The following is a 27,339-nucleotide window of genomic DNA, read 5'->3' as shown; positions in this document are numbered from 1 at the left end:
TTAATCAGTTATCTAAGTGATCAGAGTAGATTTCTATTTCTTTATTTTTTAAAGTATGATTTTTATTAAATAGATTTGAATAAAGTACCACTGAGGATTCATTTACCTTTAATATACATATATATATATACACACATACATACACACATACATACATACGTGTGTGTGTGTGTGTGTGTGTGTGTGTGTAACCGGGTGCGGTGGTGCAGTGGTTAAGCCATCGGACTACAGGCTGGTAGGTACAGGGTTCGCAGCCCCGTACTGGCTCCAACCCAGAGCAAGTTCTTAAGGACTCAGTGCATAGGTGTAAGGCCACTACACCCTCTTCTCTCTCCCTAACCACTAACCAACTAACAACTAACCCACTGTCCTGGACAGACAGCCCAGATAGCTGAGGTGTGTGCACAGGACAGCATGCTTGAACCTTAATTGGATATAAGCACGAAAATAAGTTAAAATAAATGTGTGCATGTGTGAAAATACATATGTATAAGTAAACACTTTTCTTTCTTTTTTTAACGACACAACTAGAGCACATTGATTTATTGGATGTCAAGCATTTGGTAATTTTGACATATAGTCTTAGAGAGGAAACCCACTATATTTTTTCATCAGTAGCAGGTAATCTTTTATATGCACCATGCCACGGCTTTTGATATACATGTACCAGTTGTGGTGCACTGGCTGTGATAAGAAATAGCACAATGGTCCAAACAAAATGGATCGATCCTAGACCGACCACGCTTTACCACTGGGCTACGTCTGGCCCCTCCAATTTATGTAGACACTGAAAATAAAATATGAATATGAAATATTCATCAACTATCTAACTGATCAGGATAGATTTCCATTTTATTACATATGTGCAATTAAAAATATTATTATTATTTAAGTAGATTTAAATAATCTTATTGTATGTTTACTACCGATGTCAGTGGTAGTTTTCAGAAAAACAGACACGTAACATTTCAAAAGGGTGGATTGTACGGTACCTAACTACCAAGGTTATATGGATATCATCCACCGAGTGTACTTTTCGTTTAATATGGTATATTGCATTACATATATGTTGGCTAATGTATATTTCAGCTAAGTAAACACCTTCGAATGTAGACATGACAATTCAATATGAACATGATGGCTTAATCCATTATCTAACTGATCAGGATAGATATTCTTTTCATATTGTAAGGGGGGGGGGGGGAGTAATTTACTATCGTGTGGTACAGAGAAAGCAGATTCTCTACCTTCACCCTCAAATATGAATATAGTAAATATGTATTAATATAAATAAGAAAGACGAGGTTCAGGATCTGAAGGGCTTTAATAATAGGGTTAATTAATTATAAGTAAATTAGAACACTGGGGTTTCCATATAGGATCAATTATCCCCAGGATCTATAAATCAATATACAAGTAGTGTATACCCCACAGGTATAGCCCTAATATTTAACAAAATAGAAAACAGTTGTATAAATACATGTTCAACAAAAGTGTAGGCTAATCAATTAAATAGCATTAGTAACCAAGCTTCATCTATCAAACCAAATACACATAATCATTAATATCAACACTCTTCCACAATATCATTAAACCATGGCTTCAAGAAGAAGTAACATGAATAAGACATTTGTAATCATCCTCAACCCATATAAATTTGGCCGGCACTAATGCAACAAGTTAACAATACAAAATAGATTATTTCTAAACACTTAATAAGAACTGTCACTCTATTATTAGAAAAGCATTTTTACTTTAATATTATCCTGATAAACATGTTTTCCTATTCTAATTATGTAAAGTTGTATACGTTTCTTCTCTAGTGTACATGTATATTCTTCACATAAAAACAAAGTGAGAAAGCCATTCTCAAACAAATACAAACACATTACCAAAGGTTATTCAGCTTAAGTCAATTAATTTCAAGCTGAGACCAATGTTTATGTTGCAGCTGAAGATTTAATAGATATCGGTGTCAAACTGGTCGTCTGCTAAAGGAATGACCCCCCCCCCCCCCCCCCCCCCCCCGGTCATTCTGACTATTTCCCAAAATTCCAAGTGCTTTGTTCTCTTAGAGTTAGAGCTGTTGGTGCTAATTAGGACACACACCATAATCCCCTACTGAGAGAGAGAGAGGCTAAATACCAACTGTTCCCTTGCAGTAATCGTTTACATGTGTGATCATTTGGTGATAAAATATATTTTGCTCACTAACTCAGCTCTTTCCTTTCAATACTAACAATGTCTTTAATATATTTTATCCCAGCATAAAAATTTACAATAATCAAACCATTAACCTCGTTAATGAATACATATGTATGCAATATTCTAATACTAATTATTCAAATAAGTACAGAGATGAGCCTTTTACTAAAAAGGGCACCTCTATTTAAAAGCATACTAAATATGTGTCCACTAAATACAGGTTTTGTACTGTCTACTTGGACATTCGTTTATAAAAATGACTGATCACATATGTACCATTTAAGTACAAATTATGAAAATTATAATATACATATCTGTAAAAGCATAATATGAATGAACAAACTAATATGTAATGATGCCAGTATCACTTACCCCACACGACCAGAGTCCAAACCTGAACAAAAAGAAGCAATTATCAGTCGCGTTTTACAGATAAATAAATGAAAGCAATAAGGCATTAATTGGATCTTTTTAAGATTCCCTCTCACCAAGAGTTAATATAAATTGCTAAAGCAGCGGTTTATCTCTTTTGAGCTAACATATTTAATAAAACGGCGCCAACATATTTAATGTCAAATAAAAGCTCCCAAACTATACAGTGCAAGAAAATGTTGATAATTATGATACATCATGATATGGAACCTTATGACATCTGTGTTCTTTCTTTCTTAAGCATTATGGCAGCAGTACTAACAGGTAATAAAATGATAACTTACTAATCGTTAATATACTTTCGGGAGAGAAACCAACTTTATAAAATACTATAACTATGCATTCAATCTTATAAAAATTATCAATAGCTTGATTCCTAAAATAGCAAATATACTTCCTTGTAACTAAATGTAATACGATGCTTACCTTAAGATGGCTCGAGTAACTCGGTGTTGATTGCTCGGTGACTAGAGTGGAATGCCTTGTGTGAGATCCACACCAAGAACAAGGAACTTTGGCCCTTTTCCATTATGGTCATGTCACATGACCACGAAAGCTGTCCCCTCTGGCACCAGCCTTCCAAACATAATAATGTAAGCCCTTAGAGAGTGGTTGGTTGTGTTCTTTTTATAGAAAGGGAGGAACTATACATGCAGTAAATGAAACAATGATAGTGAATTTCCACCACCATATGAAGCAGGCAAATCCCGACCTTCAAGATATAAGAAATAATACACCATATATATTTCACTATCCTACAATATGTAAAGTTTTAATTTTTTTTTTAAATACTAGTAAATAGATATGAATAACCTTACTGCATATTTATTATCCATGTCAGGAGTAGTTTTCAGAAAAGGAGATCCTTAACAGTTCAAAAGGGTGGATTTTACAGTATAGTACCTAACTACTGAGGGTACATGGATATCATCCACCGAGGGTAGTTTTCCTTTAATATATTATATTACATTACACATATGTTGGCTAATATATATTTTAGCTACGTAAAAACCTTCTAATGTAGACATGACAATTCCATATGAATGTGATGGCTTAATCTATTATTTAACTGATCAGGGTAGATTTTCTTTCCATGTGTGAAAGTTTTTTTTTTTTTTTTTTTTTTTTATTAACAAGATGTCAATAATCTTACTGCATATTTACTATCCACATCAGGAGTGGTTTTCAGAAAAGGAGACTCTTAAAATTTAAAAAGCGTGGATTTTACCGTAATGTATATTTCAGCAACATAAAAACCTTCTAATGTAGACATGACAATTCAATATGAATGTGATGGCTTAATCTATTATTTAATTGATCAGGGTAGATGTGTGAAAGTTTATTATTATTATTTTTTTTTTTTTTTTTTTTTTTTTTTTTTTTTTTTTTTTTTTTTTTGGTAATAAGATGTCAATAATCTTACTGCATATTTACTATCCATGTCAGGAGTGGTTTTCAGAAAAGGAGACTTAAATTTTAAAAAGCGTGGATTTTACTATACCTAACTACCGAAGGTACATGGATATCATCCACTGAGGGTACTTTTCCTATAATATTGTATATTACATTACATATATGTTGGCTAATGTATATTTCAGCTGAGTAAACACTTTCAAATGTAGACATGACAATTCAATATGAATATGATGGCTTAATCCATTATTTAAATGATCAGAGTACATTTCCAAATTAAAAGAAATTCTTCTTCTTATTATTATTATTTAAAAATATATGTGAATAACCTTATGGTATGTTTACTGTCAGTGCTAGGGATAGTTCTAGGAAAATGAGACACTTAAGGGTTCAGTAGGGTGGATTTTACAGTACCCAACTACCAAGGGTACATTATCATTATCATTATACTTTTCCCAAAAGATGTTATATTAATTTACATATTTGTTAACTCATGTATATTTCAGCTAAGTAAGCACCTTCTTATGTAGACACTATATGTGATAGATTAATTCATTATCTAAATGATCAGTGTAGATGTCTAAATTGTATGTAATGTTTTTATTTTGTAATCAAATATATGTGAATAACCTTACGGTATGTTTACTATCCATGCTAGTAGTGGAGCGACTTAGCTGATCAATTGTGCACGTTTTCGTGAAAGCAAGAACATTGGCAAATGGTTAGAGTAACCCAATACAAGGATATTTAGTCTAGGGCCCACTGGAAATTGCACCCTGTATGGCTGCCATCTTGAACTCCAAAATGGCCACCATTGTGGATCTGTTTGTTTAATATCTCCTTAACTAATACACATATCGAGAGAGTTGAAATGCCTATACCTACATTTTAGGGGACTAGGAATCCAGTGGTGACAGAAGTGTTTGCAAATTGTAGCTGCCATCTTGAATATCCAAGATGATCGCCGTCCACATGCTATTTTACTCAATATCTCATTTAGTAGTAAACATATCAATACAGATTTAACACCTAGACTGACATTTCAGGGGTCTAAAAATCCATTGGTGACATCGAATATATGGCTGTCATCTTGAAATCCAAGATGGCCACCATCCATAAGCTATTTTTCTCAATATCTCATAAAATATCAAATATATCAATACAGTTTTAACACCTATAATAACATTAATCATCGGCTATTGTCACTATAGGTACTTGTGCGATCATACATCAAAATGATAAATCTTGCAATAATAGTGGTCATCCTGTTCTGTTATAAAGACAGGCTGCAGGTTCTGAAATCAAGTCTTAAATGAGTGGCAAACAGTGTGGACCATATCACTAACAAGTCAGCAGGTGTGCAGGCAGAATTAATGGAATTTTCTGTAAGGAGACTGGAATTTTAGATGATGGTGAAGATCTTGTCACAAAGGTAGTGCTGGACAGCTCAGTATTTTATATAGCACAACTGACAGAAACAAGTGGACACTTATAAACAATGGGGAATGGGGAATGCTAACGAAACATGAGTGGCACCCAGAGGCATCAATGGCTTCACTATGAGAGCTGACTGATTTCTTCAAATGCACTTGCAAATTTATGGCTCATTATTAGGAGATGGTATAAATATTTAAAAAACCCCAGAATTACAGGTAGTGAAATGTTTAAAGGTAGGGTCAACTCAAACAAGAGCCTTATGTGTTGAAAAGATGCATACCCGGACCACCAACACATACTGACACTTTAGCAAATGAAAAATGCATAATTTTAGAGTTAATAAAAAACCATGATTATTCCTGCTAACTGGGGGCAGCCATTTTGTTTCGTTTTTGTGATGTCCGGAGGGATAGCTTGGGGCGAAGTGACGTCAGCTCCTGACCATCTCCTGTATGTACAGTGTAAACAAAAGCAGTAATTTTCGACATGGCGCTTCTCTTTGATCAACTTGACTTGTAAAACAGCATAAATGACGTAATAATATAATAAACTATTTAACTAAATATATTTCAAGTTGCATTACTGGAACAAAATGGGGTTATAGTATTTTTCTCTGTTTAATAATCCAAAGGAAAAATGTACCCTATTAGGCCTATCGATATGCTACGTTGGAGCAAAAACGACAACCCATGATACCAAAAGTGATAATTTTCTTTTCTTTGGGACTACCTAATTGGTCAGTTCTGTGGTTTTAGATGGAAAAGTCTACTTAATCAATAGTTTTACAGAACTATTTACAGTTATAAACCATGTCCATTACCATTTTAGGGGCGACAGGTAATATTCCACAATACCGGTATGTATTTTTGTGTCTAGACGGCATCAATTAATTGGCTCGTCTGGTTACCAATCAAATACACACCTGCCATTTAGGAATCACAGGTAGAAGCAACTAACAGCATAGACCAATTAACTAAGAAAACACTCCGTGTATCATTTCAGTACGTAGGTTAATGCATGGGCAAAACATTGTTAATTGTTTCGACTTGTTATGTAGCCACTTTGACAATGGTATTTTATTTTGTATTGAAAAATAATATATATAGTGCTGGATATACTTATTGCTGGCTTACTGGGATGTGTATTATTACAGAACATTGCAATGTATGACTATTTATCATCCCGCAAAAACCAGGTAGATTGTGTTTCTCTAGTTCTAAGGCTCATAACTAACATTACACATTAAGTATTACGTAACCACCAGCTTGCCAGAGGGCGTACTCACTGAGATGGTACAAAATGGCTGCGCCCGTTATATATAATAGCCGTCACATTTAAATGTTTTATTAATTAACTATACGATTATACATGTTGATATTAAGCAATAATGTGCATTATATATTGTTGAATATGCATACTAGGCCAAATGCCTTAATTGTCCTCTCCTTTAAGCAACACTTTGACAACAAATTAGAATTTACATTGTCAAACCATTAACAAATATAACTGAACACATTTTATTCTGACTGAGCACATTGAGTTTGCATCTTTTAATGTCAGGATACCAACTTTTAAGTATGTAAATACTGTCTGAGTTTCCAATAACAATTACATTGTATCTAATCACATTAAATATTTATTATAAGCAAATCCTTATTTTCATAAACCATAGTCAAAAATTTAAAACAACAGAACATGTCAATTAGATTTGGATTTATGTCCAAAGATATGTATTTTAAAATTTTCTTGTGTCATTTTGAAAAATATGGCACCACTCCACCCGTTGCCCACTAATTGTATATAGTACCTATCATAGCATCTATATACTTACAGCTGGCTATATGTATGTATAGCATACATATGTATGTATGTATGTATGACTCTCTCTCTCTCTCTCTCTCTCTCTCTCTCTCTCTCTCTCTCTCTCTCTCTCTCTGTGTGTGTGTGTGTGTGTGTGTGTGTATTTCATTCTTCTCTACACTGTAAGCCTACAGTTTATGAGAATAAAGGTCATTGTCATTGTCTTTATGATAGTCTCGAAGAATTACCACTTGGGTGTGCAAAATTTGAAACATAGTTGTTATCCATGGATTCTGACACTGTTGGGGGTTCACATTGATAATCCACTGGGTGCCATCCTTGAGAAATTTGAAAGATCCAAGATGGAGGCCAAGATGGTGGCCAAATCAGAGAACAAAGAACAACAATTCTTATATCTACCCCATGGTTTTAGGAGCCAGAAAAGACACTGGTGCTATCATAATTGGTGCCATCATAATTGGTGCCATCATAATTCAGGAGGATGGGTAATGTGTTTGCTTGATGCACCGTCGGTCTAGGATCAATCCCTGTTGGTGGACCCATTGGGCTATTTCTCGTTCCAGCCAGTGCTCCACAACTGGTGTAACAAAGGCTGTGGTATGTACTATCCTGTCTGTGGGATGGTGTACATAAAAGATCCCTTGCTGCTAATCAAAAAGAGTAGCCCATGAAGTGGCGACAGCGGGTTTCTTCTCTCTGTATCTGTGTTGTCCTTAACCATATGTCTGACGCCATATAACCGTAAATAAAATGTGTTGAGAGTGTGTCATTAAATAAAACATTTCCTTCCTTCATAATTCAGATTTCATAAATGGGTCACCTGAATACAAGATGGTTGCCAATATGGTGGTTCAAATGAAGAAAATGGCAATAAATTGCTTATTGTTTGATACAGAAAAGTAATTCTTGCATTTAACTCATGGTTTTAGGGATCAATGAACACAATGAAAGTAGTTCAGTTCTTCTATACCTGTTAATTTTAATTTATTCAAGATGGCCACCAATATAAGTAATGAACCAAGGAAGATAGAACTGTTAAAAGTAACAGTCACACAAAAGACTTGTTGGTTTAAAGAGGATGACCTACATGTAATAATGAAACACTATATTAAAGTGACCCTTTATTGGTTCTTTTTTTTTCTCTCAGGTACTGTGTGTGTTGTTTAGTAAGCATGATAGAGTTTTGCCAGTTTGCAATGGAATTCAGTTTTAGCTGGTCTATTTTTTTTTCTTTTCTTCACAATAATGGTATTTAACACTGGGAATAAAAAGCAAGTACTAGGCCACCTAAAATAATATTACACTGCAAATTAACAAAATTACATCATGCATACTACACCACACACAACACTACCACAGATCTTACATTCTATTGGCCAAGAAAAGGTCACTGTAAAATAATGTTACAATGCATTTTACATCTGTCAATCCATTCAAATGATTGAGTTCTTTCTTGTTTCAAAAAGTGCACCACAACTGGTCAAAGTCCATGGTATGTGCTTTCCTGTCTTGTATAGAAGAAATGAACTACTTGCATCGTATTCCATGACCCCTAAAACCACAGGTTAGATGCAAGAATTACATTTTAGTACTGAATAATAAGGAAGTTATTGTAATTTTCTCAATTTGGACCACCATATTACATGGCCCATTTACTTAAATCTGAATTTTGATATCACCAGTGCCCTCCTTGGCTCCTAAAACCATAGGGTAAAAGCAATAATTGTTGTTTATCTATCAATTTATAAGCAAGCTATAGCCATTTCCCTGATTTGGCCACCATTTTGTCGGCCATCTTGGATTTTTCTTCAAGGGTGCCCTTGTGGCACATAGTAGATTATTGATGTGCACCAAATTGTGCACACTTTGAACCCAAATTGGCATTCGGCTGTTCACATATATATATATTTTTTTAATTATAATAATAAAAAAAATAAAAAAAAAAAAAATTCTTATAATATGGAAATCTACCCTGATCATTTAGATAATGGATTAATCCATCATATACTTATTTAGTTGTTAGTGTCTATATAAGAAGGTGTTTACTTAGCTGAAATATATATTAGCTAACAAATAAGTAAATTAATATACCATATTTTGATCTTGTACCCCCAGTAAAATCCACCCTATTGAAATCTTAAGTGTCTCATTTTCCTAGAACTATCCCTAGCACTGATAGTAAATATACAGTAAGGTTATTCACATATATTTAAAAAAAATAATAATAATAAAATAAAAAATAATAATAGTAATTTCTTAGAATTTGAAAATCTACCCTTATCATTTGGATATTGGATTAATCCACCATATACAGATTTAATTATTAGTATAAGAAGGTGTTTACTTAGATAAAATATACAATAGCTAACAAAGAAAGGAAATGTTTTATTTAACGATGCACTCCACACATTTTATTTACGGTTATATGGCATCAGACATATGGTTAAGGAACACACAGATATAGAGAGAGAGGAAACCCACTGTCACCACTTCATGGGCTACTCTTTTCAATTAGCAGCAAGGGATCTTTTATATGCACCATCCCACAGACAGGGTAGTACATACCACAGCCTTTGATATGCCAGTCGTGCTGGAACGAGAAATCAATAGCTAACAAATACATAAATTAATATACCATATTAAGGAAAAAGTACACTTGGTGGATGATATTGTACCGTCGGTAGTTAGGTACTGTAAAATTCACCCTATTGAAATCATAAGTGTCTCAATTTCCTAAAACTATCCCTAGCACTGATAGTAAACATACAGTAAGCTTATTCACATATATTAAAAAAAAAAAATAATAATTAAAAAAAAATAATAATAATAATTTCTTATAATTTGAAACCTACCCTGATCATTTAGATAATGGATTAATCCATCATATACATATTTAATTGTTAGTGTTTATATAAGAAGGTGTTTACTTAAAAAATAATAATAATAAAAATAGAAAAAAAATTTCTTATAATTTGAAAATCTACCCTTATTAGTTAGATAATGGATATACATATTTAATTGTTAGTGTCTATACAAGAAGGTGTTTACTTAGCTGAAATATACAATAGCTAACAAATACATAAATTAATATACCATATTAAGGAAAAAGTACCCTCAGTGGATGATCTTGTACCATCGGTGGTTAAGGTACTCTAAAATCCAGCCTATTAAATTCTTAAGTGTCTCATTTTCCAACAACTATTCCTAGCATGGATAGGAAACATACAGTAAGGTTATTCACATGCCTGGTATATTTTTACAAAAATAAAGGAAGGAAGGAAACGTTTTATTTAACGATGCACTCAACACATTTTATTTATGGTTATATGGCATCAGACATATGGTTAAGGACCACACAGATATATAGAGAGACGAAACCTGCTGTCGCCACTTCATGGCTTCTTTTCGATTAGCAGCAAGGGATCTTTTATATGCACCATCCCACAGACAGGGGTAGTACATACCATGGCCTTTGATATGCCAGTCATGTTGCACTGGCTGGAACGAAAAATCAATAGCTAACAAATACATAAATTAATATACCATATTAAGGAAAAAGTACCCTCGGTGGATGATAATATACCCTCAGTAGTTAGGTACTATAAAATCCACCCTATTGAAATTTTAAGTGTCTCAATTTCCTAGAACTATCCCTAGCACTGATAGTATACATACAGTAAGGTTATTCACATATATTTAAAAAATAATAATAATAATAAAAAATAATAATAATAATAAAAATTTCTTATAATTTGGAAATCTACCCTGATCATTTAGATTAAATACCCTCAGAGGATGATCTTGTACCGTCGGTGGTTAAGGTACTCTAAAATCCAGCCTATTAAATTCTTAAGTGTCTCATTTTCCTACAACTATTCCTAGCATGGATAGGAAACATACAGTAAGGTTATTCACATGCCCGGTATATTTTTACAAAAATAAAGGAAGGAAGGAAATGTTTTATTTAACGATGCACTCAACACATTTTTATTTCTGGCAATATGGCATCAGACATATGGTTAAGGACCACACAGATATAAAGAAAGGAAACTTAGTGGGCTACTTTTTTCGATTAGCAGGAAGGGATCTTTTATATGCACCATCCCACAGACAGGATAGTACATACCACAGCCTTTGTTACACCAGTTGTGGAGCACTGGCTGGAACGAGAAATAGCCCAATGGGTCCACCGATGGGGATTGATCCCAGACCGACCTCACATCAAGCGAATGCTTAATCCACTGGGCTATGTCCCACCCCACTTTTACAAAAATAGAAAATGAAAATTACAAATAACAAATTGTAAATATACCCTGATCATTTAGATAATGGATTAATCCATCATATTCATATTTAATTTTCAGTGTCTGCATAAGAAGGCATTTATTTAGCTGAAATTAACATTACATATAAACAGGAAAATCTACTCTGATAAAATTGAAATCTGAGGTTTATAATTTTTGCAAAAAATACCCCCCAGCATTTTTTTTTTTTTAAACAATTATGCGATATATTAAATTATTCACGTATTATTAATATTGTGTCACGTTTACAAACGATTAACTATGCAGCGTTGTTTGTAGTCCGATACATGTCATAAACTCAGTTGCTGAGTTGACGGCAGGTGTATAAGACTACGTAGATACGTCAAAACATCGGAAGTACAGATTAGAAGAGAACAAAAAACGCATTGAAAAACGCTCAGTTATAAAACTGATTTGTATTACTTAATATTTTATTAAATGCTCGTTACAATGACACAGATCTATATTTAGCAAAATGTACCAGGGAATTAGGCCTACTCGTTCAAATTTATGTTTATTTCCCGCGGAAACATCAGACTCGTTTGTTTCATGGGGGCATGGCTTACGAAAAAGGGCGTAGCTTCAAATCGCATTTCGCGAGATGTTACATCCTGCTGGCTACGATTAAGTATTTTCGCTAGCTAATGGGAAAGTCAAACAAGTTGCATGTGCTGTTCATAAGATCTGTTTTAAATTTTAATTAATTTTGTCGTCGTCGTTGTTGTTTTGTCGTGGTCGCTAGACAATGGGGCAACGGTTCAGCGCTTGGATTATGAATCCATTTTTCAAATCGGACAACAATAATGTTAAAAACGAAAAAGCCCTACTGTTCGATTTAATGACTCAACTTCGTGAAACGCTTGACCCTCACATCAAGCGAATGCTTAATCCACTGGGCTATGTCCCGCCCCACTTTTACAAAAATAGAAAATGAAAATTACAAATAACAAATTGTAAATATACCCTGATCATTTAGATAATGGATTAATCCATTATATTCATATTTAATTTTCAGTATCTGCATAAGAAGGCATTTATTTAGCTGACATTAACATTACATATAAAATGGAAAATCTACTCTGAAAAAATTGAAATCTAAAGTTTATCATTTTTGCAAAAACTACCCCCCAGCATATATATAGTACATGTGCAGCTTTGGTGCAATCTAAAGCCCTGACATTAGCCAAATATCATGTACCACATTGTTAGGTCAGTTGTTAGGTCATTGAACCCCATTCCCTCACCTTATCTGTAGGTGGTAGATAGTGAATTAACCCACGATTATATATTAATTTTTACATATACTGTATATATATTCATGTTTACATATCTGATACAGGCGTTAAAAAAAACAGCCAAAAAACTATGCGATATATATTATTATTCATGTATTATTCATGGGCGGATCCAAGGGGGGGGGACCAGGGGGACGCGTCCCCCCCAAAAAAAATTGTTCAAGTGCCCTCAAAATGTCCAAGTGCCCTTTTTGTTTGTAGAATTTTTTTTTTTTTTAAGTAAACAATAATTATATTGTAGATAAATGAAATCAAGATTTTCGTGTACATGCGCAAGCTTGCAGATATGTGTCTGTGTTATTGAGTCTCAATGGGGCCCCATTGAGGTTCTAACGCGAGTGACGCCAATTTACTTCATTATTGCTAGTATATTATGACGTAGAACTGTAGGAATTCATATTAATTGTAAATATCAAAACTTGTAGTAAGGTGCCCTTTTGACGAGTCAATGTGCCCTTCTTTTTTGGTCCCCCCCCCCTAAAAATATTTCCTGGATCCGCCCATGTTATTAATATTGTGTCACGTATACAAACGATTAACTATGCAGCGTTGTTTGTAGTCCGAAACATGTCATAAACTCAGTTGCTGAGTTGACGGTTGACCTGGATAAATCAGCGTAGAGAAACCAATGCGGAGTGCGGCGTCATATATGCACCAAACGTAATTGGATTTTCTGTTTTATATGCTTAAATAATAATATACCGGCCTCGGTGGCGTCGTGGCAGGCCATCGGTCTACAGGCTGGTAGGTACTGGGTTCGGATCCCAGTCGAGGCATGGGATTTTTAATCCAGATACCGACTCCAAACCCTGAGTGAGTGCTCCGCAAGGCTCAATGGGTAGGTGTAAAACCACTTGCACCGACCAGTGATCCATAACTGGTTCAACAAAGGCCATGGTTTGTGCTATCCTGCCTGTGGGAAGCGCAAATAAAAGATCCCTTGCTGCCTGTCGTAAAGAAGAGTAGCCTATGTGGCGACAGCGGGTTTCCTCTAAAAACAGTGTCAGAATGACCATATGTTTGACGTCCAATAGCCGATGATAAGATTAAAAATCAATGTGCTCTAGTGGCGTCGTTAAATAAAACAAACTTTACTTTTAAATAATAATAATATTCCGGATACTGTCGCTTTAAATAATACAAATCAGTTTTATAACTGAGCGTTTTTCAATGTTTTTTTCTTCTTCTTCTAATCTGTACTTCCGATGTTTTGACAAACAAAGCCAGTATTTTGAAAGTGGGACACTTTTGACGGGCTCGTACCGATCTCGGTTTTCATTGGCTTATCACAAGTATAGAATTCTCCAATAAGAGATCACGTGAGATTTCGCAATTTTTGAACAAATTTAACTGTCTTGATTGAGTTGTCGTCTCATATCTCCAAAACATATTTATATCCATAGAGGTATGGTACAACGCCTTTCCAGGGGTCGGTGGGTGGGGGATTTGCCTTGAAATTTTGACAGTGGCCAGCTGTTTGCATACGCGTTACATGTAAGGGGGTGTTACTAATTACGTAACGCTCTAGGGGTAGAGGAAGAGGGTACTGTGTTCGATTTACGTAAAATGTTATTTTTATTCATTACTTAGACCTAAAAAGGTGTTTTTTGGAAATGCACGGTCAGTCTAGGATCCCATCGGCGGGTATATAAAAGACCATGGTATGTGATATCCTGTCTGTGGGATGGTACGTATAAACGATCCCTTGCTAAAAAAAAAATGTAGCGGATTTCCAAGGCGCGTGTGCAGGGATTTCAGCGGTGCTGGGGTTATAGACTGTGTTGAGCGAAGTTTATATGGGGCCATGCTCCCCCCAAAAATACATTTCAATTTTTTTTAAGCTTGGGCAAGTAAGGGTTTCGACCTCCAATACCCTTCCCCTGCACATGCACCCGATTCTTTTCTAAGATTATATGTCAAAATTACTAAATGTTAGACATCCAACAGCAGATGGAAAGATGGATAGGATATGTTTTATTTAACAACGCATTCATCACATTTTATTTACGGTTGTATGGGGTCGGATAATATTAAAATCAATATGCTTTATCTTTGATGTCGTTAAACACACCCCACCCCACCACCCTAATTTACCCTTTCCAAACGAAATATATTTTATTTGACCCTTTCGTCATCATAACTGAACCCACCTTAAAAAATGTGAAAGTATTTAAACACGGGTTCACATGAGTCGTCGGTACATTCTTGAGTACCTAGTTTTTTTTAAACAAGATATATATTGGATTAATGTCCGTTAAGGTTGAAACGTAACCCAATTGTTAAACCAGCGCTTTGAAAGTTCTACTAAATACCTGGGTATGATAAAGATGCTCTCAAACGGTGTTCTGAACCTAGGAATTACGGACGTAGTGCGACAGTAAATTAAACAGTTGCACCGCAGGTCCACGAGACTCAAAACTCCCATCAGCTTCTTTTAACTAAAAGACTCTAGTACCAATCTCCTCACCGAACTTACCTCTTTCGCTAACAGCGCAAGCTTTCGAGCTCTAATTAGATATACCTGTTTGCACGACAGCTACCCTACGCCCAGTGTTGGAATCGTCGAAACGTGGCTTCAGCGTGCAGGATCTCCATCTGAAACGTGTTCTGCGTTAAAGCCTGTCCGTTTTTGATTGCTTTTTTTAATTTTTTGCGGCGCGACCCATCGTTGACGAATAAAGCGTCATACGTTTGACGATAGCGGTTTCATTACGGTCACACACACCTGACTTGGTTTTAAAAGTGCATTTGAGCTTGTATTTCACATTGTACATATGTTATAAGATGGTTAACTCAGAGATGTAACTAGGCCCACTCCCCTTGTACTCGTTCATATTTATGTTTTTCCCCGCGAAACATCAGACTCGACTGTGAGATGGGGGCGCGCGGCGCGCTTACGAAAAAGGGCGTAGCTAACCATCGTCATTTTCGCAGAATATTCGACTGCTGTGGTACGATTAATATTTCCGCTAGCTAAACCTGTGAAATCAACGGAACTTGGCATGTGCTGTTCATAAGATCTGGTTTAAATTTTATTAATTTTGTCGTCGGTCGTCTCCTTGTTTTGTCGTGGTCCCGAAGAGCAGTAGACATTCAGATGAGCGCTGGTCAAAGGTGGTGTGCAAAGCTGAATAGAGGCGTAAAGCCAATCGCGTCACGATCGGGATATAGCTTATGTAATCGCCATTTTTCAATCGTTGCAACCATAATGCTGAAAGAACGAAAAGCTATTTCCGTGTCACTAACGCGCGACCTCATGCACCGAGTGTCGAGGATCTCTACTGTGAGTCCATGGAGATGCAGCGGTGCAGAAGCCGTACATGAGCAGGGCGTCGAGCCCCGACGGGGGTGCCCTACGTTTTTTGGGGGGTCTGAAATTATAAACATTATCCACACGATATCAAAGCGTGATCGTATGTGAGTGGGACCCATTTTGCAGTACCATGGTGAGGGGAGTTATTTAAGGAAAAAATAATCCGCCAACAAACCCAAGTCTTAGCGTTCAGTGGACCAATTTGTCTGCGGTGTTCGCTAGAAGCATGCCATAATGCGACCAACGCGGAGTTGGTCTCTGACTTGGGCTGCTGGTGGAAATCAGGCACTGTCTGCCCGACCAATCTGGTCGCCTTTTGTGAATGTATAAACGACTATGGAACCCAGCCACAAGTGCGTCTCTATTGTACGTGGAGTGTGAAGAAAGGCTACCAGTGGTGTGGATCGCAGTGAGGCGGCGGCAACCCCTGTATTAAGACGAAAATATACGCCAAACAAATCCAAGTCTTACGTTAAAGGATTTTGGTCTGCGGGTTCGCAGAAAGCATGCCAGGAATCGGGACACCGAGAGGCACACGCGGCGCTGCACTTGGTGGTGGGTAGGTGAAAAAAACCACGAAGGAGTGCAGTCGAGGTTTTACGGAATATTAATACCGGCAACTAGTAAACCTCATTATGGTACATAAGTAGAACTTCTGTTTAAGTGCACCCGTGCCGCAAAGCGATATAGCGATAAGATCACCGTAAGTGCATATGTTGCTGTGCAGTTAAGCGGCTCTCGCATATCGCATATCAAAGCTTAACTGCCAAAGTAGGGGATGCTCGCCCCATTTTTCTTTATAAATACAGTATGTCAGTTTTGATGAATTTAGTCAAGATGTAGGGTCATCTTTAGAAACACACTAAGTGCTTTCCCTTTTTTCAAATTGCTGTATCTGTCCCTGAAATGGCAAACATTATAATTATATTATGTAAACATCATGATTTCCCATGGGAAAAAACAGAAACTTGCGATTTTAACATTTCTACCATCTGGTATAACGCATAGAAGCTATTTTCTGAGGAAGATATAGTTATTTTGTATTTGGTTTGAATAAATGTAAAATCTAAAGCCTAATTTTTTTGCATCAAGTTTTCGCTTGGAGATATTCTGTCCTTGGGTAAAATTTAACCTCAGAGCCAAAGGGCAAACTCATGTTGCGTTTACATGGTTCATAATGTAAGTGGGGGTAATTTATTTAATCACTTTCTATCTGACCATTACTCAGCCCAGACTCAAAACGGGATAAATGCTGTAAAACTGTATTTATTTATTTTTATTTTTTATTTTGGTTTGTCACATACTCTGAAAGTAAAAAAAAGTAAAGTTTGTTTTATTTAACGACGCCACTAGAGCACATTGATTTTTAATCTTATCATCGGCTATTGGACGTCAAACATATGGTCATTCTGACACTGTTTTTAGAGGAAACCCGCTGTCGCCACATAGGCTACTCTTTTTTACGACAGGCAGCAAGGGATCTTTTATTTGCGCTTCCCACAGGCAGGACAGCACCAAACCATGGCCTTTGTTTGAACCAAGCTTTATGGATCACTGCGGTTTGCAAAGCTCGGTGCATGTGCGTGGTTTACACCTACCCATTGAGCCTTGCGGAGTCACTCACTCAGGGTGTTTGGAGTCGGTATCTGGATTAAAAATCCCATGCCTCGACTGGGATCCGAACCCAGTACCTACCAGCCTGTAGACCGATGGCCTGCCACGACGCCACCGAGGCCGGTACTCTACTCTGAAAGTAGTCACCACAGTAACAGAAGGAAGGAAGGAAATGTTTATTTAACGACACACTCATCACATTTTATTTGCGGTTATATGGCGTCAGACATATAGTTAAGGACCACACAGATATCGAGAGAGGAAACCCGTTGTCGCCACTTCATGGGTTATTCCTTTCGATTAGCAGCAAGGGATCTTTTATATGCACCATCCCACAGACATGATAGTACATACCACGGCCTTTGTTACACCAGTTGTGGAGCACTGGCTGGAACGAGAAATAGCAAATGGGTCCACCGACTGGGATCGATCCTAGACCGACCGCGCATCAAGCGAACGCATTACCACTGGGCTACGTACCCCCCCCCCCCCCCCCCCCCCCCGTCACAGGGTCCACTTATAACTCACTATCAAATGTTATTGCCTGAGGACGTTTTGCCGGCACAAACACTCGACACAGATTTTTGAAAATACCTCTGAGGTGTTTAATCTTTACTTTAATGGCTTGGTCTTTCTCCAAACAGTCGATCAGCGTCCATGCAGACTGAAGCAAGAATGGCCATTACCAGTAATTCTTGGAGACTGCTGCATGCAGTCATCGCCGCCATTTACTTTTCATTTTAATTACTTACTTCACTGTGGTCAGTAAATGTAGCTGCCTACTTTCCACAAACAGCCTTTTTACTTCACACAAGCTGACAGGAACCAACATTCCACGCCTGGCATTATAATTTATGTTGTTGCTTCTGGTTTGGTCATCAGTGATAACTTTATATGTACTAGTTACATATTAAATTACTCCAGGTCTCGAAGTTTAAGTGACCTGGTAGGCCTAATAGTATGTCTCCCATACTTAAAAAAACAAAAATGGCGAGCATGTCATCTTTCTTTTTCTTTTTTTCTTTCCCCCCACCCCCCCCCCCCCCCCCCCCGACCACCCCCCCCCCCCCCCCCCCCCCCCACCCCCCCCCCCCCCCCCCCCCCCCCCCCCCCCCCCCGACCCCCTCCCCCCCCCACCCCCCCCCACCCCCCCCCCCCCCCCCCCCCCCCCCCCCCCCCCCCCCCCCCCACCCCCCCCCCACCCCCCCCCCCCCCACCCCCCACCCCCCCCCCCCCCCACCCCCCCCCCCCCCCCCCCCCCACCCCCCCCCCCCCCCCCCCCCCCCCCCCCCCCCCCACCCCCCCCACCCCCCCCCCCCCACCCCCCCCCCCCCCCCCCCCCCCCCCCCCCCCCCCCCCCCCCCCCCCCCCCCCCCCCCCCCCCCCCCCCCCCCCCCCCCCCCCCCCCCCCCCCCCCCCCCCACCCCCCCCCCCCCCCCCCCCCCCCCCCCCACCCCCCCGCCCCCCCCCCCCCCGAGCAGTTGAGCATTAGTCCCCATTAGAATATTATACTGCTGGTAATATAACTGGAATACATAAATCCACAATGTCTTATTGCAAGGGTTTATGATTTTTTCCAGATACGATTTTGCATAACAGTGTTTATATGACGCATTTACGCATGTAGGTATTTTGCTACAGAGGGTAATACGATTTTCTCCAACTTATTACTTGGAGCTAATTGACACCCAGGGTTAAAATGCGTTTACATGACTATTTACCTCCTGGAGGTGCATGTAAATGGGGCTTAAGAAACCTAGTTCTCTACTATACTGGATTCTTCAAATGTATGAATCTCTATAATCATTTAGTTTGTTTAATAAAATATAACTATATAGTGTGTGTAATATATGCACTGTGTTTGGTTTCAGGATGGTCAGTTTTATTTCATGGAACATGTAGCAGACCAGCCAGGAACATTTCGACGGAAGATGCAGAATACGTTTACACCGGCGTGGAAGTTGATGACCGGGAGCTGTCATTTGAACAACAACGCACGTGCAGTTTTGCAGGAAGCTGGCTTTAAATCCATTCGTATTACAGACTTCATGTATCCGTCCAAGATCTGGTTAACCAGACCGTGGATGTTTGGGGTGGCCACCAAATAATAACATTTCGAAAATCGAAACTTTGCCTTTTGTAATGTCTTTACGTAGGCCTTTCTTAACGTAAAGGCATTATATTATTATTACAAAAATGAAGATTAAATTGACTTGTCTTTACATAGCTTGAAGGTTACTAAATTGGAATCTTTTTTCTTTTCTTTTCTTTTTTTGGAGGAGGGGGTAAATTTAAACCTATAGTCCGTCCTATCATCGTACAAAAATGTTTTGTTTTTTTTGTAAATAATTTCAGTTTGGGATGAGGTAAGAAGAAAAGTGAAAATGTTTTGGAAATAACAAAAAAACCCAAAAAAAACCCAAAAACCCCCAACTATTTTTGTGTGCTATTTAGAAAACAATCGGCTTAGAAATAAATATAGCTTGTAGTAAATTCCATAGTATGTAAAAGGTATTCTCTGTTGGAAGGACTATAATTGTTTTCATGAATGTACATTTAATATTTTATAATCCGGTGATATATGTTTTAATAGCTTGTGTCCTCTAGCCATATGGGACAGTGCACATCAGAGAGGAAGAGGGGGTTGCGAAAGGGGTGGAGTGAGAGACTCACAGAGAAGTAGCTGAAAGAAATATGAGAGAGAGCGAGGGGGGGGGGGGGGCGAGGGAGAGAGAACGAGGGGAGAGAGAGAGAGAGAGAACGATATGTGACGGAAAGAAGCTGTATGTAAAGAAAATATATTTTGTAATACTTTTATAATGTAACTTATACACAGAGAGCTTATAAGCAGTACTGTATTTAAAACAACAAAAAAAAAGAGGAAAAAAGTTGTTGAGGGAGATATTTTATTAAACAGTGAATAAACCTGCTGCTGATACACACGTGCACGCACACCTATACACTCAGTTTCGCACACACAGTATCATACACGCACGCACACACGCACTCTCACATGTACATAAATGGATTTAGGATATGTAACAGTTGTATGATAATTAATTTACTGAGTATGTTGTTACCATTTTAGATGATAGATTGCATTTGTTATACCTTAATAAACTATTAATTGATGTGAAATTTTAACTATAACATACCACGTACTCAAAAAAATTAATTAATAAAATTTGAAATAAATAATGTACATGTACTAATATTATTATTCAAGATCGTCTATGTTTTATTTATGTAATAGCAATTATTCGTGAGAGAATTAATTCTGTAAATCGTAGTAAAATGGGAGCACGTTTTCGAGTACTAGTAATGGGGAGTATTGTGTCCCGTACCACGAAGCTCGGTGGGCCCATTGGGCTATTTCTCGTTCCAGCCAGTGCACCACGACTCGTATATCAAAGACCGTGGTATGTGTTATCCTGTCTGCGGGATGGTGCATATAAAAGATCCCTTGCTGCTAATCGAAAAGAGTAACCCATGAAGTGGCAACAGCGGGTTTCCTCTCTCAATATCTGTGTGGTTCTTAACCATATGTCTGACGCCATATAACCGTAACTAAAATGTGTTGAGTGCGTCGTTAAATAAAACATTTCCTTCGTTCCACGAAGCGATCTTAGCGCTAAAAGGTAGTTAGACACTTAAGATGATCTTAGTGCTGAGATTGTTTAATGGAACGGAGCCCTGGACTGAGGCCTTTAAGCTTTATTTTCAATTCGAAGTACAGGGACCGCTTCTCTTTTTCAGTGTACAATATTAAAAAAAACTAACATTAAAAGCAAAATCCGCGGAATAGCATACTACTTCCAAACATACCAAGTAAAGGCCACGGTACATCTTAGAGAATTGTTCGAGACTTTGTTCCAGAAACGTCATTTACATAATGGCAGACACACATAGCTTATAATAATCCAATGGTAAATATGGGCGTTTTTAATGAATGTGGGGGGGGGGGGGGGGGGGGGGGGGGGGGGGGGGGGGGGGGGGCAGGAGGACCACCATTTGTTTACTTATTTTCTGATTGGTATTTGATTTTTTGTTTCGTAGACCTCTCTCAAAATAGAACACTCCCCTATCTTCAGAGACTGGCCTCGGAAACAAAGTCTCTGAGACTTTTGATGATACATCACGGAAAAAGGTCTTCGAAGTTCGTAACAATGTCTTCGAAAAAATGTCTCCAAGACGTATTAGATGTATCGTGGCCGTCTATGGGTTATCCAGAGTACTCTGCCGTTCGAGAGCTAGACGGACATATGGGCGGTTATGATCGCTCTCTCGGCCAGAGATAACTATAGCGAAAACATGGAAATGCTGTCTACCACCAGGTAGGCAAAGCTTCCCGCTCTAATACAAAAATAACCCTATGTTTGACCCTAAATACCATACTTTTCCAGTTCGCCGATAACAATTTCACATATTAATCACTAATACACACGTTACAGGAAGAAAATCGTCAACACATACGTATTTAACTGAAACATTATTAAAAGGGGTGCTGCCGGCTTTCTTCCTGTAGTATGTGTATTAATGGTTTATATGTCAAATATTTGTTAGCGAACCTAAAAACAATGGTAATGTAATGGTATTTAACGTCTAACATAGTATAGGTCTATTGTTATATTAGAGCCGTGTTTTCGTTATAAAGTTATCTCTGGCTGAGAGAGCGATCTTAACCGTCCAGATGTTCCTCGGACTCTCGAACGGTACAGTATTCTGGCTATCTATAGGTCAAATGTGAGTTCGAAGCTTCATTCTAGACTCCTCGATCGGCTACAGACAACACCTACACCAACGTAGGTCGATTTAAATTGTTAGAGCTCTTAACGACACTCTTGGAACCGCATTTTGGACATTCGGAGCCGTATGAAGTAAAAAAGACCGCAAAACACAACCAAATCTGTCATAAATGGCTGTTGGGACTCACGAGAGATCAATACAACTTTAGCAAGCCTCGTTCCTGACAGCTAACTGTGTACCCTCTGATCAACATAAACTATACATCGGGAGAAAGAGTGTAAAAAAAAGGTTGGTTTGTTTTATTTAACGACACCATTAGAGCACATTGATTAATTAATCATTAGCTACTAGATATCAAACATTTGGGGGGGGGGGGGGGGGGGGGGGGGGGGGGGGAGACGTAGCCCAGTGGTAAAGCGTTCGCTTGATGCATGGTCGGTCTAGCATCGATCCCCGTCGGTGGACCCATTGGGCAATTTGTCGTTCCATCCAATGCTCCACAACTGGTGTAACAAAGGCCGTGGTATGTACTATCCTGTCTTCAGGATGGTGCATATAAAAGATCCCTTGCTGCTAATCGAAAAGAGTAGCCTATGAAGTGGCGACAGCGGGTTTCCTCAATATATGTGTGGTCCTTAACCATATGTCTGACGCCATATAACCGTAAATAAAATGTGTTGAGTGCATCGTTAAATAAAACATTTTCTTCCTTCCTTCGTAGTCTTCAGAGGAAACCCGCTATATTTTTCCCATTAGCAGAAAAGCATTTTAGATATGCACTTTCACACAGACAGGACAGCACATGCAACGACCTTTGATATACCAGTCATGGTGCACTGGTTGGGACAATTACAACCCAATCGGAGAATGGGTCCGCCGAGGTTCCATCCTTCGACCAAAACACCTCGGACAAGCGCTTTATCGACTAAGCTAGATCACGCCATCGAAAATAATGCGTCATAATATTACTGCGTTGGGACAGGTACATATTAAAAATGCGCATTTTTATTAATGCGTCTGGTAAATGCAACTTTAAAAGATCACACTGCAAACAAGGAAAAGGTTGGGTTGTTTGAAATAAATTTACTTTAGTTTTATGTTACATAGATTAAATAAAATAACCCTCCACCTCTAATGCGGCGCACCACTGATATGTCAGGATGTGGAGCTAACATTAATAGTAAATCTGCTCTGTGGACGTCATATAATATATTATAGTAACCGGTCTCGGTGGCGTCGTGGTTAGGTCATCGTTCAACAGGCTGGTAGGTACTGGGTTCGGATCCCAGTCGAGAAATGGGATTTTTAATCCAGATACCGACTCCAAAACCTGAGTGAGTGCTCCGCAAGGCTCAGTGGGTAGGTGTAAACCACATACACCGACCAGTGATCCATAACTGGTTCAACAAAGGCCATGGTTTGTGCTAACCTGCCTGTGGGAAGCGCAAATAAAAGATCCCTTGCTGCTAATTGGAAAGAGTAGCCCATGTAGTGGCGACAGCGGGTTTCCTCTCAAAATCTGTGTGGTCCTTAACCATATGTCTGACGCCATATAACCGTAAATAAAAATGTGTTGAGTGCGTCGTTAAATAAAACATTTCTTTCTTTCATATATAGTAATATAGATGATAATTTGGGTACAAGACTTCATATAGTAATATAGATGATAATTTGGGTACAAGACTTCATATAGTAATATAGATGATAATTTGGGTACAATAATAAAATATGTATTAAAAATTACTTTAAAACTGGTATCAATTTTTATGTGATCTTTTGCTGGCACGGCGAAAACAAGTAGACATGGGGGGTGGGGTGGGGGGAGGTGACTAAGATCCGAGGGCTCAAAATAAATTGGCTAGTGGGTTCGGGGGCATACTCCACCATAAATATTTTAAAACTACAAAAATGTTTTGGTTTTTTTTGTAAATAATTTCAGTTTGGTTTGACGTAAAAAGAAAAGAAAAAGTGTTTTGGAAATAATATTACACTATTTGTGTGTGCAATTTAGAACGCAGAAATAAATAACTTGTAGTAAATTCCATAGTATGAAAAAAACGTTCCCCGTAGAACGTACTATAGATGTTCTGCAATGTAATTTCCTGCATTCTAAAATGCAATGTAAAATTCATCTCTGCCTTAAGTATTACTACCAATAATATTTTTGATTCAGAATTATTGATTCGTCCTCCACCCCTTCTCCGTGTGCCTGTTTTGAATGAACAAAGACTTGAAAGTATCGTATAACTACTAACTTTACACGAATAGGAACCGTTATACTAGTTCTTCCTTTCCATAGGGTAAAAATAAATTTTTAGTATTGCTTCAATGTAGAATTTTGAACAGAATCTTGTTTACTAACACGTGTTTGCACATGATTTAATATATATATATATATATATATATATATATATATATATATATATATATATATATATTGGCTGTAGTTTTGCAATAATGTTTCAGAAACACTACTTTAAGTGTGACCAGTTGTAATGGTATTGGTAATCTATGGACAGAGATACAACAGGAACTGAAATCAACATCAGCATGTTTGGCATACAATCTGCTTTAAACTTTTCAAAGAGGTACGGCATCGCCGTACCACTTGTGTGTATGTGTGTGTGTGTGTGCGTGTGTGTGTGTGTTCGTGCGTGCGTGCGTGCGTGTGTGTGTGTGGTTATATTTGCTATATCTGTGAAAATGTCCTTACAAGTAATTTGAAAGGTGAGTCTGGCAACCACGAGCCGTACCACTATTTTTTACACTGTGCGCCGCCCCTGATATATATATATATATATATATATATATATATATATATATATATATATATATATATATATATATACTATATATGTAACTACATGTATGTATATATATATATATATATATATATATATATATATATATATATATATATATATATATATATATATATATAGTTATAGTTATAGTTATAGTTATGGTTATATAGTTACGAGTTATAGATGGATCGGAGAATCGCGACACTAGCAGAACAGATCAGAACAGAACTTTATTACACTCAGGCCGTTATGCAACGGCGTAAGAGGAGCATACATATTCTGATTTTGACAAGATGGTTAACAGGAGGATACAAATAATAGGAATACATTGCTTGGTACATATGTGAATACAAATACAAATACATGACATTACATTACATTATAAAGATATGTGTATTAATAATATAAATACATGATATTACATTATAGAGATATGTGTATTAACCATATAGATGCATTCTGCGGTGTAACAGAGTAGAGGTATATTGTAAAATATAATTATTCAGAAAATTTCAGTTACAACTGTGTACTTTATAATTATTGGTATTACAATATATAGGTATAATTAAAATAAATAAATAATGATAATAATAAAAATTACATTCTCATAAAATAACAATAAGACATAAATAATGTAATACGATTTAAAATATATCAAGTATAGTTCTATGTTGACCTTTAGTTTCATTAACTGGTTAATGTATGGTAATTTTGGTTGTTGTTGGGTATTGTTGTTATGGGCGTTTAAATACTTGAAAAATTATATTCATGAATTTGGCTAATTTTTTTAGTGTGCTTATTCTTTTACTGCTCATAAGTTCTCTAAATTTATATATATTTGGTCGTATATAATAATATGGACGTAAACATTCTTTCGGGGTATTATTGAAAAAACTACATACAAATAAATAATGAAATTCGTCTCCTATGTCGTTTTCATCACAAATAGTACAAAGTCTATCTTCTAATAGAACTGTATTCCAACGTGCCCAATAACAAATTAATCTTTTGTGGATAGTCAACTCGACTGGCATTCTACCAAGTTCACCATATAACATGCAAATTGGGATAGCTTTTTTCACAGGGAGAATATGTCTAATAAAATTGATTTGAACAGAGTTATAGATGTCGTTGTTTTCGAATCCCCATATTTCACATCCATATAATAATATTGGCAGAACCATCGAGTCAAACATTTTGAGTTTACATTCTATTGATAGATGACGATCTTTTGCTTTTGCCAGAACGAAATACATAGCCTTTGTCGCCTGTTGTTTAAGTCTAATCTTAGTATTTTTGAATTTATTTAGTTTAGTAAAAATGGCACCTAAATATTTGTATTCTTTGACATTTTCGAGAATAGTTTTTCCAATCTTAAAAGTATATATATAATCTTTAGAATTTCCATTAAAAATTAAGACTTTTGTTTTTGTAGTATTTATTTTAAGTTTCCAAATATTACAATATTGATCGAATATATTTAACGTGTGTTGTAAATTGACCGCACTTGTTGCTAGTAAAGCAGTATCGTCAGCGTACAATAAGCAAATAAGATGTATTCCAATGTCTAATGTGTTATTTTTATTATCTGCGAAGCCAAGCAATCCTTTCTTTGCCATACCTGTCATGTTGTGTGTTCAGCCAGCAGCTATCGGTAAAAGTCTTTCAAGTACAGCTAGTGTCACGGTGCCTTTTCGATGAACCGTGATACCAATCGAACAATTGGCCTCGGCGGGAAGCGTTACTCTGAACACGTCTACCAGACCAGTTTTCAATGAAACCAGGGGCGAGGTACTCAGCTATCATCACTTCGGCAAGGGCTTCTGCATCACAGGAGTAATTTCTAATAAATCCTTTCACTCTGATATTTTGTTATATAACACATTGATGAAATGTTTAAGTTTGCAGTTAACAAAATAATATGGTAACAGGTCGTTTCGCCCTTATTACTAGTT

General features: G+C 37.3%; 1 long non-coding RNA gene across 2 annotated transcripts; it reads right to left on the bottom strand.

Moving 5' to 3' along the window:
* Window positions 1–751: 751 nt before the first annotated feature.
* LOC121376414 lies at window positions 752–27,339 on the bottom strand. 2 transcript variants are annotated; one of them, XR_005958442.1, is made up of 4 exons: window positions 27,006–27,339; window positions 3,064–3,213; window positions 2,578–2,599; window positions 752–787 (listed from the first exon to the last, which is right to left on the bottom strand). It is a non-coding gene; the product is annotated as an uncharacterized LOC121376414 (long non-coding RNA). The 2 variants fall into 2 exon arrangements; XR_005958441.1 differs by lacking the exon at window positions 752–787 and having other exon boundaries at window positions 2,011–2,599.

The sequence above is a fragment of the Gigantopelta aegis genome, chromosome 6 (genome assembly GCF_016097555.1).
Source record: "Gigantopelta aegis isolate Gae_Host chromosome 6, Gae_host_genome, whole genome shotgun sequence".
NCBI classification, from domain to species: Eukaryota; Metazoa; Mollusca; class Gastropoda; order Neomphalida; family Peltospiridae; genus Gigantopelta; species Gigantopelta aegis.
The sequence above is the reverse complement of the archived record's forward strand: the minus strand, read 5'-3'. Positions and strand labels throughout refer to the sequence as shown.